This window comes from Hemiscyllium ocellatum, chromosome 5 (genome assembly GCF_020745735.1).
Source record: "Hemiscyllium ocellatum isolate sHemOce1 chromosome 5, sHemOce1.pat.X.cur, whole genome shotgun sequence".
Taxonomy (NCBI): Eukaryota; Metazoa; Chordata; class Chondrichthyes; order Orectolobiformes; family Hemiscylliidae; genus Hemiscyllium; species Hemiscyllium ocellatum.
Window position 1 is genome coordinate 29,038,163 of NC_083405.1, and position 16,897 is coordinate 29,055,059.

Sequence of the window (16,897 nt, forward strand, 5' to 3'; positions counted from 1 at the left end):
CTGGAATTAAGAATCTACTGATGACCATGAAATCTATCTAGTTCACTGATGCCCTTCAGGGAAGGAAATCTACCATCCTCACCTGGTCTGGCCTACATGTGACTCCAGACCCACAGTGATGTGGTTGACTCTCATTTGCCCTCTGAAATAGCCTAGCAAGCCACCCAGTTGTACCAATCACTACAAACGCTCAGAGAAATGGAATCAGACAGATCACCAGGCATCAACCAAGGTACCAGATATGCCAAAAACAGGTACCAGAAACAGCCCTGTCAACCCCGCCTCAATAATACATGGGACCTAGTGCAAAAACTGAGAGAGTTGTCTCACAGACTAGTCATATTCATGCAATCATACCTTACAGAACCACTGTCACCATTGTTGTATATGTCCTGTCATTGGCTCTGGACCCCATGAATTCTCATGGCTTCAGGTTAAACTATGTGCCATGCTCCCTCAGCTGATGAATGGGTACTTCTCCATGTTGATCAACGCTTGGAGAAAGCACTGAGGATGGCAAGGGCACAAAATATACTCTGAGTATGGGATTTCAATGTCCACCAGCAAGACTGGCTCGGCAGCAGTACTACAGATCAAGTCAGTCAGGTCCTAAAGGACATTGATGCTTGACTAAGTCTGTGGCAATGGAGGTAGTGAGGGAACTAACAGTGGGAAAAACTGACTTGACCTCATCCTGCCAGCTGCAGACGGATCTGTTCATGACCTATCGAAAAGAGCAACCACGACACAGTCCTTGAGGTGGTGAAGACCTGGATTCACATTGAGAATAACCTTCATTGTCTTGCATGGCACTATCACTGAGCTAAATGGGGCAGACTTCGAACAGATCTAGCAACTCAAGACTGGGCATCCATGAGGTACTGTGGGTCATCAACAGCAGCAGAATTGTACTCCAGCAAAATCTGTAACCTCATGGCCCAGCCTATCCCCCACTCAAATATTACCATCAAGCCAGGGATCAACCCTGATGCAAGGGGAGAGTACAGGAGGGCATGCTAGGAGCAGTACCAGGCGTATCTGAAAATGAGGTGTCAACCTTGTGAAGCTACCAAACTGCACTACTTGCATGCCAAACCCCTCCAGTGGTGAATATTATGAGCTGTTTCCTCATGTAATGAGAGTGAGGCACATATTATGGAAGCTGTTACTGTCACTGCAGGTGGAGAGGTAGTCTGAACAATTGAGAAAGCAGGGCAGATAGCATGCATGTTAGTGGTACCATGGGCTGGGGTCGGTAAAAGCGATTGAGGGAAGATGTTACAGACAACACTGAGAGTTGTGCAGCATGAACTTTAGGGGGTAGGGTAGCAATGATAGAGTGAGTGTGAGATATCAGAGAGAAGATGGTGACACACTGACACAGTGAAGAAGGACATTGATCTTCTTTGCACAGTGCTGGGCATTCCTTCAGATGGCTGACCCTGCTTTCACTTGGGTGGTAACCTTGCATAGTCTGGTTTTGTGTCCTCAACTGGATTTGGGGTGAGAGGGAATTCCTGTGTTGGCACCAAGTCATTCACCAGGACTGCCATAATCTTGCCTCCTGTACAGAGGCAAATGTCAACAAAAATTGGGCAGGTCCAGAAACAGTGCAAGCACAAGGGAACCCAGTAAATTCCAGGATATCTGCTTTTTGGTGAGCATCACGTGGTCAGATGGGATGGGAATCAGACATAGGAGATGGCATAGGAACATGGTAGATATTAATGAAGTGAGTTTTATAAGATATAGCAAGAGAACTCACTAAGCCTTACAATGAGCCTTACAAAAAAATTGAACATAACTCAGACTTAGGCAAAAAATATTGAAGATTTAGCCCAGAGTATTTCAAAGTTTAATTTTACAGAAGGGCTCATGCCCGAAATGTCGATTCTCCTGCTACTCAGGCATCAGTGAGCAATACATCAACCAAAATTGTCAACCTTACTCCCAAGATTAGTCTGAAGATTTCGTGGCAATTCTTACTTTCACCAGAGAGTAAAAAGATCAAGGTAAAAAGGCACAGTCTGCATATCATCATCAAGTGGCCAGAGGTTCTCACAAATATTTCTTCCACTACCTAATCACAGCATTCAAAAACTTTATCTCATATCTATCATTCAACAAAATAACAGTTTTCAATAATTTAAGGTGAATAATGACACCTGAACTCTTATAAGACTATTGTTTTCTACCTCTGGGAATTTATCAGGTAAGCAATAGGAATTAAGCAAGGGAAAATAACTATCGATGCTGTGCATATTTACCCTACCTCCTCTTTGTCGATAAAATCTTGCATGTTGATCTGGAGCAGATGTTTGAGAAGGGTTATATTATTTGGGATTGACATGAATTCTCATGTCTGCTACCACGTACAGGGGCATTGCAGGAAGTTGTTTATCAAGTTAATGCTTTCTCCCATGTTCATAAGTTATTAAATATTCCTTTGGTCCGAGAAGAACTCTAAAGTGAGACTGGCAGCAGTTTGGTTGCTGAAATAAATTCAAATCATATTGGAGAATCAGTAAAGGTGACTGAAAGCACTGACACAATCGTTGAAAGTCATTCAGCTGCAGGTATACGGACAGTTAGCCTCTTCCTCCCAGAGGTTAACATGGGGGCAAGTATTATTTCCCAGTTTAACTTAAGCCATTATTTATTTTTCAAATTTTGGAGGAAATGAGCACCAAGGAGACCAAAAATATACACAATGTTCAATACAAAGAAGGAACTTGCATTTCTAAAGCATTTTTACAGCCTATGAATTACTTTTGAATTGTGGCTATTGTTATGCAAATAAACACATTTATTTGTACAGTGCAAAGGCAAATAGCAGGGAGATAAATAATTAATTTACCTTTTCTGCTGACGTGGGTTGAGGGTAAGAGATTTGAAGAACTGCCCCGCTTTTCACGTCCAATTGAGCAGGAAGACAGTTCAGAGTGTCTGTTTTAATGGTTTACATAACAGTTTCAATAACGCTGCAAGAAAGGATTAGTCTGGATTATGTCTTCAAATATCACTGTGGGGCTTTCCAACTCTGAGCCACCCTGACACATCTCTCAATGAACTACAGCCAAAAATAAACGAAATTCAAAACAAAGCAATGGAAATTGGGGATTCACTGGTGCATTTGGGAGAAGATTAACAAGAATCTTTGTTATCAAATTAAATTTGATGTTTGCTAGAAGAACAAAGAATTATGTGAATAATTTCACAGAGGCCAGTATTACCAAGTAACCCTTTATTCACAAGTGAAAACTCATCAACACTGCTCCAGCTCTCAGAGCAAACAGGATGTCTAACACTCCTGTTCTTACCTGTCAGCCAGTGCTCCCTGAGGGGATGAGATTAGCAGCCTCAATCAGGGAACTCATGTTCTATAATGTCCACCGAGCTGACTTCATTACAATCACTACATCTCTCTCCCACCGAGTCTGGGAACATAGGCAGGATCTTTTACTTGCAGCTCCTCCTGAGGCATTTTGGACACTGCATCAGGTTCCTCCAACTCTGCGTCTGAGACAGGCGGCATGTAACATACAGTAGCTCACCTCATGTGCCCAGAGCATATTTGGAAAAAATTCATTCTCCTCTTCAGGCAGCAAAGGCATTAAGACAGTGACATTCACTATGTCCATCTGAGACTCCAATGTAACTTCAATGCTTGATGGACATGGAAAACCCACGGGTTCTGGAACAGTCAGAAAATGTCGAGGAGCCAGGCACATTTTGATCCTGTATTGTTTGTGAACTTGCAGTTTTCATGTGGTCCATGTGCTGGTTCAGGACCACTGCACCTGCCTGAATTTTAAACATCAATGGACCTGACCTCATATCAACCATGCCTTTTTCCCCATGCAGGACCATTCCCATGATTCTGAAGAGGGAGATGGCATGGGGCAGGGTGACACTAGGCACAAGGACACACAGGATGGCCTCTGAGCCATCAGTTGGCCAACTTGATACATAGGATGGCTGCCAGATCACACAATATGGAGAGAAACAGCAGAGCAGATACAGATACTGCCTAGGGCCACCAGAATGCCAGCACACTGCACTCACAACCTAGTTGATTAGTTTAAGGCGGATGGGGGAGCGAATACACATGAGTAATGAACACTGCCTGCCAAAGTGTCTGGTTCCAGACAACACCTCTTATAGAAATGCTCACAGCTTGATACAGACTCAAAATGGAGTACTAATAGCCAGGGCTGCAGTAATCATCCTTCTCAGGAAGAGCGATTAGCGCCCATTACTATGGCAGTGGATTTCTGTGCAGACATTGAAACTGACAATGACAATGCAGAAATTAACAAAGTCTGCACTGGAATTGACAAAGACTATCGAAACTATCAACGATTCTGTGATGATCACCATAAACAAATCATGTTACAAAGACAATAATCTCATCACTGATCTATTGTATCACAAGATGTATAAAAGTATCTCGACATGTGCTCCCGGTTGACATGTGCTGACTGCTGTGCTGTTGGTGTCTTTCTCTCCCCGGAGCTCCGGTATTTCCTTGTGCAATAAGCTCTGTCATTGAACCCCGAATCTGACTCTGAGACTGGTGTTTTTCCCCACAACAATTCCTACACCAAACTTCGTCTCCTGAAGTAAACTGTCTTTGTTGCTGAGCAGAGTCTCATGTTTAGCATTGCCATTCCTGATGCCATTTCGCCCTCCCCCAGGTTTGGCAAGATTAGATTTAAACTGGTGCGTAGTCTTCTCCCTATTAGCAATTCTGCTAAAGCTATCTCTAGAGTTGCATGAGGGGTGGTACCATAACTAAATAGGAATCGGAACAGTTTACTATCTAATGAAGCTCCAGGCTGTTTCTTTAAGCCTGCCTTTAAAGGTTGTACTGCTCGTTCTCTGCCAGATCATTGGGTGATGGATAGTATGCAACGGTCTTTGCATGTCGAATACCATTCGACTTTAGGAAGCACTCAAATTCCCTGCTGCTAAATGATGGCCTGTTATCAGTAATCAATACTTCCGGGAGTCAGTGTATTGCAAAAATTGCATGCAGTTTTTCTATCATCATTCCCACGTTCGAGGAATGAACTCTCTGCACATCCAACCACTTTGACTGGGCATCCATAATGATGAAGAACTTGAGCCCTTGATGCCTCCCCTGCATGTTCGATGTGTAACCAAGTCCAGGGTTTACCTAGCCATTCCTACAAAGGTGGAGGAGCTGCTGATGGTAATTTTTGTTCTTGTTAGTACTCTGCTCACTGGCCGACCGATGCATCTGATCCTGGCACCAGACATAACTTCTCTTCATTTTAGAACCCCCTGGTAGAGTTCAGTCAGTATCTGGCGGGACAATCACTCTTGCTCCCCATAATACTAATGATGAAGGGCTTATGCTCGAAACGTCGAATTCCCTATTCCTGAGATGCTGCCTGGCCTGCTGTGCTTCGACCAGCAACACATTTTCAGCTGTGATCTCCAGCATCTGCAGACCTCATTTTTTACCCCATAATACTATGCTGTCCTCAAATGTGATCTGGTCTGTCCAGGTCCAAAAAGGTCTCAATTCTGGTTTTGACGGTCCTTTGATTTTCCCCATCACCACCGGCTGTTTCAGTTTTGCCAGGACCATATCTTGCTGCAAGCAAAGTCTAATATTGTCAGCTGCGACCAGAAGTGTGTCCAGAAAATTTAAAACCATTGTAGACTTGTCCAGTGGCAGCACCACAGGTAGTGTATCTGCCAGTGGGAGGTGGCTCAATGCATCTGCACTTATTTCTTGGCCTCTTGGGCAGTGTTCCAACTTGCAATTATACGCACTTACGATTAGATTAGAATTAGAATCCATACAGTATGGAAACAGGCCCTTTGGCCCTACAAGTCCACACCGACCCTCTGAACAGTAACCCACCCAGACCCATTCCCCTAACCTATGTTTACCTCTGACTAATGCACCTAACACTGTGGGCAATTTGGCACAGCCAGTTCACCCTAACCTGCACATCTTTGGATTGTGGGAGGAAACTGGAGCACCCGGACGAAACCCAAGCAGACGCAGAGAAAATGTGCAAACTCCACACAGATAATCGCCTGAGGTGGGAATCGAGCCTGGGTCCCTGGCGCAATGAGGCAGCAGTGCTAACCACTGAGCAACCATGCCGTCCCATTACAATTAGAACGCACCACTGAATTGGGCTGGAAGCAATGGGGAGCACTGCCCTGTCCTCTTCAAGTAGACCTAGCAGGAGTTTGTGGCCCTTTAGTTAGAAAAGGAAACAGACCCTTCTGTCCAACTCATCCATGCCGACCAGATATTCGAAATTAATCTGGTCCCATTTGCCAGCACTCGGCCCATATCCCTCTATACCCTTCTATTCATATATACATCCAGATGCCGTTTAAATGTTGCAATTGTATCAGCCTCCACCACTTCCTCTGGCAGCTCATCCCATACATGCACCACCCTCTGCATGAAAACGTTGCCCCATAGGTCCTTTTAAATCTTTCTCCTCTCACCATAAATCTATGTCCTCTAGTTCTGGACTCCCTCACCAAAGGGAAAAGACCTTGTCTATTTTTGGAACTTCCTGATTCCAAATAGTGATGTCTTCTATAGTGCAATGGTCGCATCCCTGTGCAACCCATGCTATAAAAGAATCACTCAATATTAATAATACTTAAAGCGTTGGTGATGTAATTGTATTACAACCAACACATTTTTGTGCTTTAGAAATAGTGTCCCCTATTTCTCAGTCACGTTACAGCGAATTCGCATTAAGGAAACATGCGTTATAGCAGAACAACCGGTATGAACTCGTACTTCCTTCTCGATCTTACCTGGAGAGCAGCCCAAACATTTTGCAAAAAACATGGTTGAACCTGGAGCAGCAAATCGGAGGCAACTGAAACCAGGAACTTCTCCACTGGGTCCTAAGCAAACTCCCTCTGGGAAAAAAACACACAGTAAATTACCTGTTTCACAGGGTGCTAAGCAGACCCTCTGCCAAATACATTAAACTGCAACCTACCTGCTCCACAGGGTCCTCGGAAGGATCACTTAACTGAAAGCAGTCACAATCCACTCCACCAGACCACGGGACCACTCAAATGTAAGAAACCTGCAAGGCATCTGGGTAAGCGTGCCGGCCTGCTAGTAGGACTGAGACTATGCAGTTTCAAGACCCCCGCCTTTGTAGCTTACTCCTAGCAAATATACGATCTCTCAAGAACAAGATGGATGAACTTAGATCATGGCTCAGCTTCCAGTGTGAACTGTGGGACTGCTGTGTACTCTGCTTCACAGAAACCTGGCTCAACCTATCCATTTCCAACTGCACACTTCAGGCTGATGGTTTTTCTATCCAATGTATGGACCAAATCACACCGTCAGGTAAGACAAAGGGTTTTTAATCAACAACTTGTGGTGCACAGACATTGCAACCCTGGGCAGCCACTGCTCCCCAAACCTTGAATTCCTCACCATCAAATGCCACCCTTTCTATCTACCACAGGAATTTACAGTTGCTGTGTACGTACCACTACAAGCAAAGGTTGAGGAAGCTCTGGATGTACTGTACTCCACCACTAACACCCTGGAGATGGAACACCTCGAGGCCCTGTTTATTGTAACTGGCAACTTCAATCAAGCCAATCTAAGGAAGGAGTTGCCCAAGTACCACCAGAACATTAGCTACCCCACTAGGGGCCCGAACATTTTAGACCACTGCTACACCACTGTGAAAGATGCCTACCACTCCATCCCCGACCCTCATTTCAGGAACTCCGACCACAATGCCATGTTTCTTCTCCCAGCTTACAGGCAAAAGCTCAAGTAGGAGACCTCCTTCTGGATACAGGTCCAATGCTGGTCAGAGGATCAACTCTGGTGCTGTCTGGAATCAGCTGATTGGGCCATGTTCAAACCATCCACCGGTACCTTTGACGAATACGCCACCACCGTCACAGACCTTATCAGCAAGTGTGTGGAGGACTGAATACCAAGGAAATCAATCCGGGTGTTCCTCAACAGGAAAACCTGGATGTACCAGGACATAGAGAATCTGCTAAAAAACAGGCGTGCGGCCTTCAGATCACGAGGCTCACTCAAATATAAGGAATCCAAATATGACCTTAATTGAGCCGTTAAGACAGCCAAGGACCAGTATTGATCCAAACTAGAGACCCAGACAGACACCTGGCAACTATGGCAGAGACGGTTACATAGAGTGGTGAGTCGGCCCAGACAATTACAAAGGCCAACTTCCCATCTACAGAATCCATCTCCCAGGCCCACTGTCAAGGAAAGGCTGCCAGCATTCTCAAAGATCCATCCCACCCTGGCAATGTTTTTCTACAACCTCTACTATCAGGGAGAAGGTACAGAGCCTGAACACACCCACTAGCTGGTTTTGAAACAGTTTCTCCCTACTGTTGTTAGAATACTGAATGGACCCACAAAATCTTAACATTCACCAGTACCTCTGTTTTTGATTTTGCTGCTGTTTACCTATTATTTACTTATCTGTGCTACTTAACTCTGTGATCTGCCTGTATTGCTCGCAAAACAAAGCTTTTCACTGTGCCTCGGTACATGTGATAGATAATAAATATAATTCAATTCACTTCAATTCAATTCTATCTGGGTGCATTTATGCTCTGTATTAGACAAAATCCTGAATGGATTTGCTATTGGGAGTTCTTCTCCATTGGGCCACTTATAAGCTAATACATATACAACCCCAATGCCATACAGAGAGCCATCGCGTGTCAACACCAGGTCTCGCTTAGGATCATAGTGTGCCAACACCTTAGAGGATGATAGCTGTTTCTTCACTTCCCTGAAAGCTATGGCTTAGATACACAACCATTTCAAGGCTGACCCTTTAAGAGCTGATGCAAAGGTGATGGGATGGAGGCCGGATTATGTGTGAATTTTCTGCAATACTTAAAAAGACCTAAGCTCCAGTACCTTTGATTGCTCTCACTTTATCTTCCAACCAGGTGTAATTTAGTCTTGTCGACTTTGTAGCCCAACTAGGTTACTTGAGCTCCTGGAATACACACTGTTCCCCTCTAAGGATGATTTGGAGATGTTGTTGTTGGACCGGGGTGTACAAAGTTAAAAATTACACAACACCAGGTTATAGTCCAACAGGTTTAATTGGAAGCACTAGAGTCGTAGAGATGTACAGCATGGAAACAAACCCTTCTGTCCAACCCGTCCATGCTGACCAGATATCCCAGCCCAATCTAGTCCCATCTGCCAGCACCCAGCCCATATCCCTCCAAACCCTTCCTATTCATATACCCATCCAAATGCCTTTTAAATGTTGCAATTGTACCATCCTCCACCACTTCCTCTAGCAGCTCATTCCATACACGTTCCACCCTCTTGTGTGGAAACATTGCCCCTTAAGTCTCTTTTATATCTTTCCCTCTCACCCTAAATGTATGCCCTCCAGTTCTGGACTCCTTGATCCCAGGGAAACGACTTTGTCTATTTATCCTATCCATGCCTCTCATAATTTTGTAAATCTCTATAACATCATTCCTCAGCCTCCAATGGTCCAGGGAAAACAGACCCAGCCTGTTCAGCCTCTCCTTATAGCTCAAATCATCAAAACCTGGCAACATACTTGTAAATCTTTTCTGAACCCATTAAAGTTTCACAACATCTTTCCGATAGGAAGGAGACCAGAATTGCATGCAATATTCCAACAGTGACCTAACCAATGTCCTGTACAGCCGCAACATGACCTCCCAACTCCTGTACGGAGCGCCGCTCCTTCATCAGGTGATTGTGGAGTACTCAATTGTAAGACACAGAATTTATAGCAAAAGTTTACAGTGTGATGTAACTGAAATTATACATTGAAAAAAAACCTTGATTGTTTGTTGAGTCTCTCATTTGTTAAAGTGACCATGTTAGTTTCACTTCTTTCATATGTAAATCACAAAACTTTTAAAAAATTACATTCTCAGGTTAACTGTAACAATTGGTGTCAGTCCAGATAAGATGTTAAGTTGTTGAAGGTGTTAGCCCCCTGTGTTCCCTGTCTGTGCCATAATGCTTAGACTGATTCTAATCTAAAAAGTGAGCTAACAGAGTCTTACATGGATTCATGCAGTTTTTGAGTAAAGTACAGTGTAACTCTGCAAGTACAAAATCATCCCACAAACGTATATGTGTGTTTGCATGTGAGTTTTGTGTGTGTGTATATGTGGGTGTCTGGGATGGAGGGGCTTGTGAGTATCTGTGAGAGAGAGTGTATATGTGTGTGTGTGAGTGTAAAGTGTCTAAGTCTGTAAGAGGATGCATGTGTGAGTGTGGGAGTGTGTGAGAGTGTCTATTAATACTGGATGACCACTTATTCTGATTGGTTCTGATTTGGATGTTGCTAAGCAATTTCACTGTTCCAGACCAGATGTAGGTGAGCATTCCAGGGTGTGCAATCTCCTGGATAGTGGCCTATGAGTACTCTTACTCCATTTAGGTCTTGTGGGACTCCTCTGCTACCTCGAGTCCACATACCACATACAATGGCTTCCCAACCTGGATCCTGAAGAAAATTTTAATCATTTGGCCAAGGCTTGGTTTTGCTGTGGGTTGACCTAAGGTCCCTTTGTTCATATGATATGGACTGAGTAAGGACATGCAATTGCTTTCACTCAAGTAGTATTCCCCGAACCTCAGTCAAACTGGCGACGGTGTCCACTTTCATTGGAATATCCTACAACTCATATGCTACACTTGTCACATTTTCCATTCATAAAGCCAGTTGTAGTGACTATTTGAAGTCCAGTTGGGCTTTAGCTAGTAGGCACTTTTGCATGATTACACCATTAACCCACATTTCAAAATGGTCTCTCAGCATCTCGTTAAGGGTTAAACCAAAGTAACATGCCTCTGCAGTTGTCCTAACCTTGTCAGAAATCTTGATAAGGATTCCCCTGGTTTTTGAATTGCCAAGTAAAACCAATTGCATCTCAGAAGTTGAGGATCGTAATTTTCCTTAACTAAATCCGTCAGGTCTTGAAAAGTTTAGTTTCTGACGTCTCAGGGAAAGTTAGAACCATAATAACTGAAAAAAGCTGCAGGTCCATGAGCTGTTGGGAGAATTACTCATTGCTTTTCACACAACACCAGGTTATTGGTTACTCTCCATAATCACCTGATGAAGGAGCGTCGCTCCGAAAGCTAGTGTGCTTCCAATTAAACCTGTTGGACTATAACCTGGTGTTGTGTGATTTTTAACTTTGTACACCTCAGTCCAACACCGGCATCTCCAAATCATCATTGCTTTTCATCAGCCTTGATGTCATTTGCCCTTAAAAAATAATGCATTCTTTCCACATACTGAACCCAGTCTTCAATGGGAGTCAAGCTTACCAAATAATGGCATGATGCCAAGAATGCTTACGAGCATTTGACTGTTGCGAGCAAATTTGAATCATGAATCCTAGAATTCCTACAATGTGAAAACAGGCCATTTGGCCCAACAAGTCCACATCTACCCACCGAAGAGTATCCCACCCAGATCCATTCCCCTATGACTCTACATTTCCCATGACTAATGAACCTAGCCTACACATCCCTGAGCACTATGGACAATGTAGCATGTCCAATTGACCTAATCAGCACATCTTTGGACTGTGCAAGTAAAATGAAGCACCCAGAGGAAACCCACGCAGACACAGGGAGAATGTGCAAACTCACATAGACAGTTGCCTGAGGTTAGAATCAAACCTGGGGCAGCAGTGATCCCCAAGAGAAAGGGGGAGGACTCCCATGTAGAGAGCCCTCCATTGGGGTTCCCCACTGCCTGGTGGCAATTGGGCACACCAAGACGTGTCTGGGTGGTGGCTGAGGGAAAGGAGGCGGACAGTGTGCAGCAGCAGTCGATACAGGGCCCGCTGTTTTATGTCCCTAAAAGGGGTGAAACTTAAACTCCGGGAGCAGCTCAGTTTGAGGGGCTCAGGCTCCCACGGGAAGTACGGGACCTTGGGGCCAACGTGAAATTGCATCTGAGCACACACTCCTGTTCTTTTTTTAAAAATAGAATGCTTGACTTTCCTGTTTATTTTTCCTTTTCCACAGCACCCATGTTGTGTGTGTGCAGGTGAGGGACACAGTGAAAAACAATAAGTGTGTAAATCTTTATTTATATTCCACCACCAGAAAGGAAGGAAACACCCTTCTCAAAGGGCAATGCTGTGTGATCAAACAGTGAAGGGAAGGACAGGGAATAAATCAAAATAGAGTTGCAGGGGGAAATAATACATTCCACCACACTCCTGTTCTTCCTTCTTTTTATTACCCCCGCACTACTGCCTAACTGTGGTAGTGCTTATATTTTCCCCAACACCCATGTCGTGTGTGTGCAGGTGTTGGACATAGTGACAAACAACGTGTGTAAATCTTTATTCAATTTCCACCACCAGGAAGAAAGGAAACACCCAAGTGGCCAGTGACAAGCAATGCTGCATGATCAAACACTGAAGGGGCGGGCAGGGATTAAATCAAATAGAGTTGGATGGGGAAATAATACACTCCACCACACTCCTTTTTTTTATTACCCCCACACTACTGCCTAACTGTGGTAGTGCTTATATTTTCCCCAGCACCCATGTTATGTTTATGCAGGTGTGAGACACAGTGAAAGACACAAAGTATACAAATTTTTATTCAAGGCGGATTTCGAGACAAGTAACAACGCAAAGTGGTCGAGAAGAGGCTGATAGCCAAGTTTGGTATCCGTGGGGATGGCCTCAACCAGGACCTTGGGTTCATGTCAAACTACAGGTGACCCCACTGCACTATACACACTCTCTCACACCCACACACACTCCTACATATTCACACGCTCATGCAGACCTTTTCCCATATACAGGCTCTCTCATATACGCATACACACACATCACCCACACATGCACCCTCTCACAGGCTTATACCCCATCACACTGACACACATACTTCACAAAGCTTACACACACACATACACACACTCTTTCACATGCACTCACACCCAGATACACACACATACACTTACATGCATACACTCACTCTGTCTCTCTTGCACACACACGTAGGTTTATTGGGTGAATTTGTATTTGCAGACCTACATTTTATTTTGCACAAAGACTGCATAAATCCATGTAAGATTCTGTAAGTCCCACTTTAGAAATAGACCAAGTTTGACTCAACATTGGGACACAGACTTTAACCGCACAACTTTAATATATTGTCTGAGCTGAGATGGCACCTATTGTTAGAAATGCTGAAGCTAGCTTGAGAATGTAACTTAAAAGGAGTTCTGGGATTTACATATTAAAGAATTGAAACTAGCATATCCTATTCTAAAAGATGAAAGACTTAAACTAAACTTGTAGAATGTATCATTACAGTTCCATGACCCTATAGCGCTTTTGCTATAAATTCTGTGTCTTATGGTCCTGTTCCACAACCACCTGATAAAGAGGTTGTGCCTTGAAAGCTAGTGCTTCCAAATAAACCTGTTGGACTATAGCCTGTTGTTGTGTAATTTTTAACTTTATCCACCCCAGTCCAACATCAGCACCTCCAAATCCTGCACATTCCTAGATATTATGGGCAATTTAACATGGCCAATCCACCCAACCTGCACATTAGGAGCGGCACAGTGGCTCAGTTGTTAGCACTATTGCCTCACAGTGCCAGGGACCACTGTTCAGTCCCTGGCTCGGGCGATTGTCTGTGTGGAGTTTGCACATTCTTGCCCTGTCTGTGTGGGTTTCCTCTGAGTGCTCCGGCTTCCTCCCATCAATCCAAAGATGTACAGATTAGGTAAATTGTCCATGCTAAATTGCCCGTAGTGTTCAGAGATGTGTAGGTTAGATGTATCAGTCTGGGGTAAATATAGGTGAATGTGGTTGGGTAGGTTGCTCTTCGGAGGTTTGGTGTGACCATGTTGGGCTGAAGGGCCTGGTTCCATGCTGTAGGGATTCTATATCTATGTCTTTTATCTATATCTTTGGACTGTGGGAGGAAACGGGAGCACCTGGAGGAAACCCACACAGATACGGTGAGAATGTGCAAACTCCACACAGTCACTTGTGTTCCTGGTGCTGTGAGGCAGGGTTCCTAATGACTGAACCACCATGCCACCCTGCAATACGTAAAAGAGTCTATGAAAAGATGCCGACAAATAACGATTTGCATTTATATTTTGTTTTTTTATAATCAGGCACCTCAGAGCATTTTACTGTCAATGAAGTATTGTAGGAAACTCAGCAGCTAATTTGCACACAACGAGCTCTAACACGGAACAATGTGATAATGATCAGATAATCTGTTTACGTGATGTTGATTGAGGGATGGACGTTGGCCAAGGTAGGAAGGATCATTCCCCATTTGTTCTGTGAAATAGAGAAATGGAATCTCTTACTTCAATCTGCATGTAGACAGGGCCTCTGTTTAATGTCTCATTCAAAGGCTATTAAGCATCCCCTTAGTTCTGCATTGAACAGTCATGAACCAGATGACAATTAGGAAGGTGGTAGCATAAAATTGAAAATGAGAGTAAATTTGCTTAAGGAAGATGTTTCAGGTAAATGCTTAGGAAGTGCAGTTGGAGGTCTAGTGTTATATTGAATGATCCAGATCTGACTGGAGAACCACAGTCTTTGTGGAAATCCGAGAGGGAATCCAGTTTCTGATTGAAATAAAGTTCTGAAGAAGAGTTCTTTCAGACCTGGAACATGTTTTCAGACTTGGTTTTTCTCTCCACAACCGCTGGCAAACCTGCTGAGTTTCTTCTGTATTTTCTGTGCAAGTTTAAAATTTCCAGCATCCGCCATATTTTGATTGTTTTTAAAAACAAAGTTCCCAATGAAATAGTAGAATTCTAGGAATCATCAATAGGTTATTCAGCACAAGTCAGTGCTTCAAAACTTCTTTGTATTCTTTGCTGCTTTTACAACTGTGAAGTGATGTATACCTTGCTTACATTCATTTCTTAGAACAGCATAAATAAAAATGAAATCTTATTAAAAACATTAATAGATATATAACAGAAGGCAAGTATCTTAATGTTATTTGATTATTAACATAACAAACAACAATGATAATGGAATTCACTGCCACAGAATGCTGTGGAGGTGAGGTCATTCATGATATTTAAGACAGATAGATAGGTTCTTGAGAATCAAGAGGATCAAGCCTTATGAGCAGAAAGCAAGAGAATGGGGGTTGAGAAACTTATCAGCCATGATTGAATGGCGGAGCAGGCTCAATGGGCTGAATAGCCTGATTTCTGCTCCTTTATCATATGGTCTAACAATGATGATCTCAAGAACGGTGATTGAAAGTAGATTACTTATGATCATACATACAATCATATGAAATAGGGCCATTTCACACTATCAATCCTCTCAAGGTTCCTTCTTTCTTGCATTGTTATTATAATAACAAAGACCTTCATAAAGACTAACTTTAACCATAAAAAGGTTGGGTAATGTACTGTAAAAGTGAAAAAAAACACAGAAGCCTATTAATGTCTATCAACGAATGTAAATAGATGACACCAATTCGGCCTAGTCCCATGCCGGTTTGAAACCGTTTGTGAAGAGAAAGTTCTCCACAATACATGATTTTTTTTATATTTGAATAACATTACTAAATATTTCACATTTAGAACAGAACTGTAGTGAAAGTGGACGAATATACTTCCCGTTTCAAAGGAAAACAAATATAGAAGAAAAAAATACTTAAATTATTTACTGCATTTATACAATGCACAGTTACTTAACAGGAACTCAGATTGAATACAGTTTGAACAAATATGTTCTAAAGCAAAACATTCTCTCAATGGAACAATTGTATACATATATTTGTACTAAATCTCACAGCTGCCAGTTGCAATTTGATACTTTTATTACACTGTTTACTGCACGTTAGTTTGTTCCTTATCTTTTTAAAATTTCGCTTACTGATAGGGAGTTATTCTCAGCCATCAATCAATGCAACTTTGTAACTAAACATCAGAAAATGTAGCATAGTCCATCAGTTTTTAAAATGTCTTTTTAATCAACCTGTTTCAAGTTACCATCACAAACCTCTAGAGCAAATGGGACTTGAACCCAGGGCTCCTGGTCCGGGGGTAGGGACATTGCACCACAAGAGTTTCTTCCACCCAACCTCTTCTTCCATTTGACTATCACTAAGATGGGAGATCCAGACCTTCTAACCGTCATTCATTAGTCCCAGAAATTGTTATTGTTTATTTAAATGTAACCGATCTTGTTGCAAAATAGAAGCAAACGTCTATGCAGGTTAAACATCTGAAATGAAAAGAGGAACTGTTGGAAATAGCAAGACCAGCAGCAATTTGTGGAGCCAAAAACAGACTTAATCTTTCAAGTTGAACACAGTTTCTTCCGATTAGTGCCTGCAGACATTGCCATGTGCCTTTGTAAGGAGGACACTCCTGGACTGCAACAAGGACACAACCCCCTGGTCCTCACCTTCCACCTCACTAATCACCACGTACATCGCATCATCCTCTGCCACCCACAAACGGACCCCAACACCAGATATATTTTTCCCTCCCCACCCCTATTAGCGTTCCGGAGAGACCATTCCATCTGCGACTCCCTTGTCAGATGCACACATCGCCACCAGGGCACACCCCACTCCCGGCATCTTCCCCTGCTACCACAGGAAGTGCAAAACCTGCGCCCACACCACTCCCCTCACCTCTGTCCAAGGCCCCAAAGGGTCCTTCCAAATCCAACAGAAATTTACTTGTACCTTTACCAATGTCACTTACAGTATCTGTTGCACACGATGTGGTTTCCTCTACATCAGGGAGATTGGATGTGTACTTGTTGATCGTTTCAGAGAACATCTCTGGGACACCCACACCAACTAACCCCA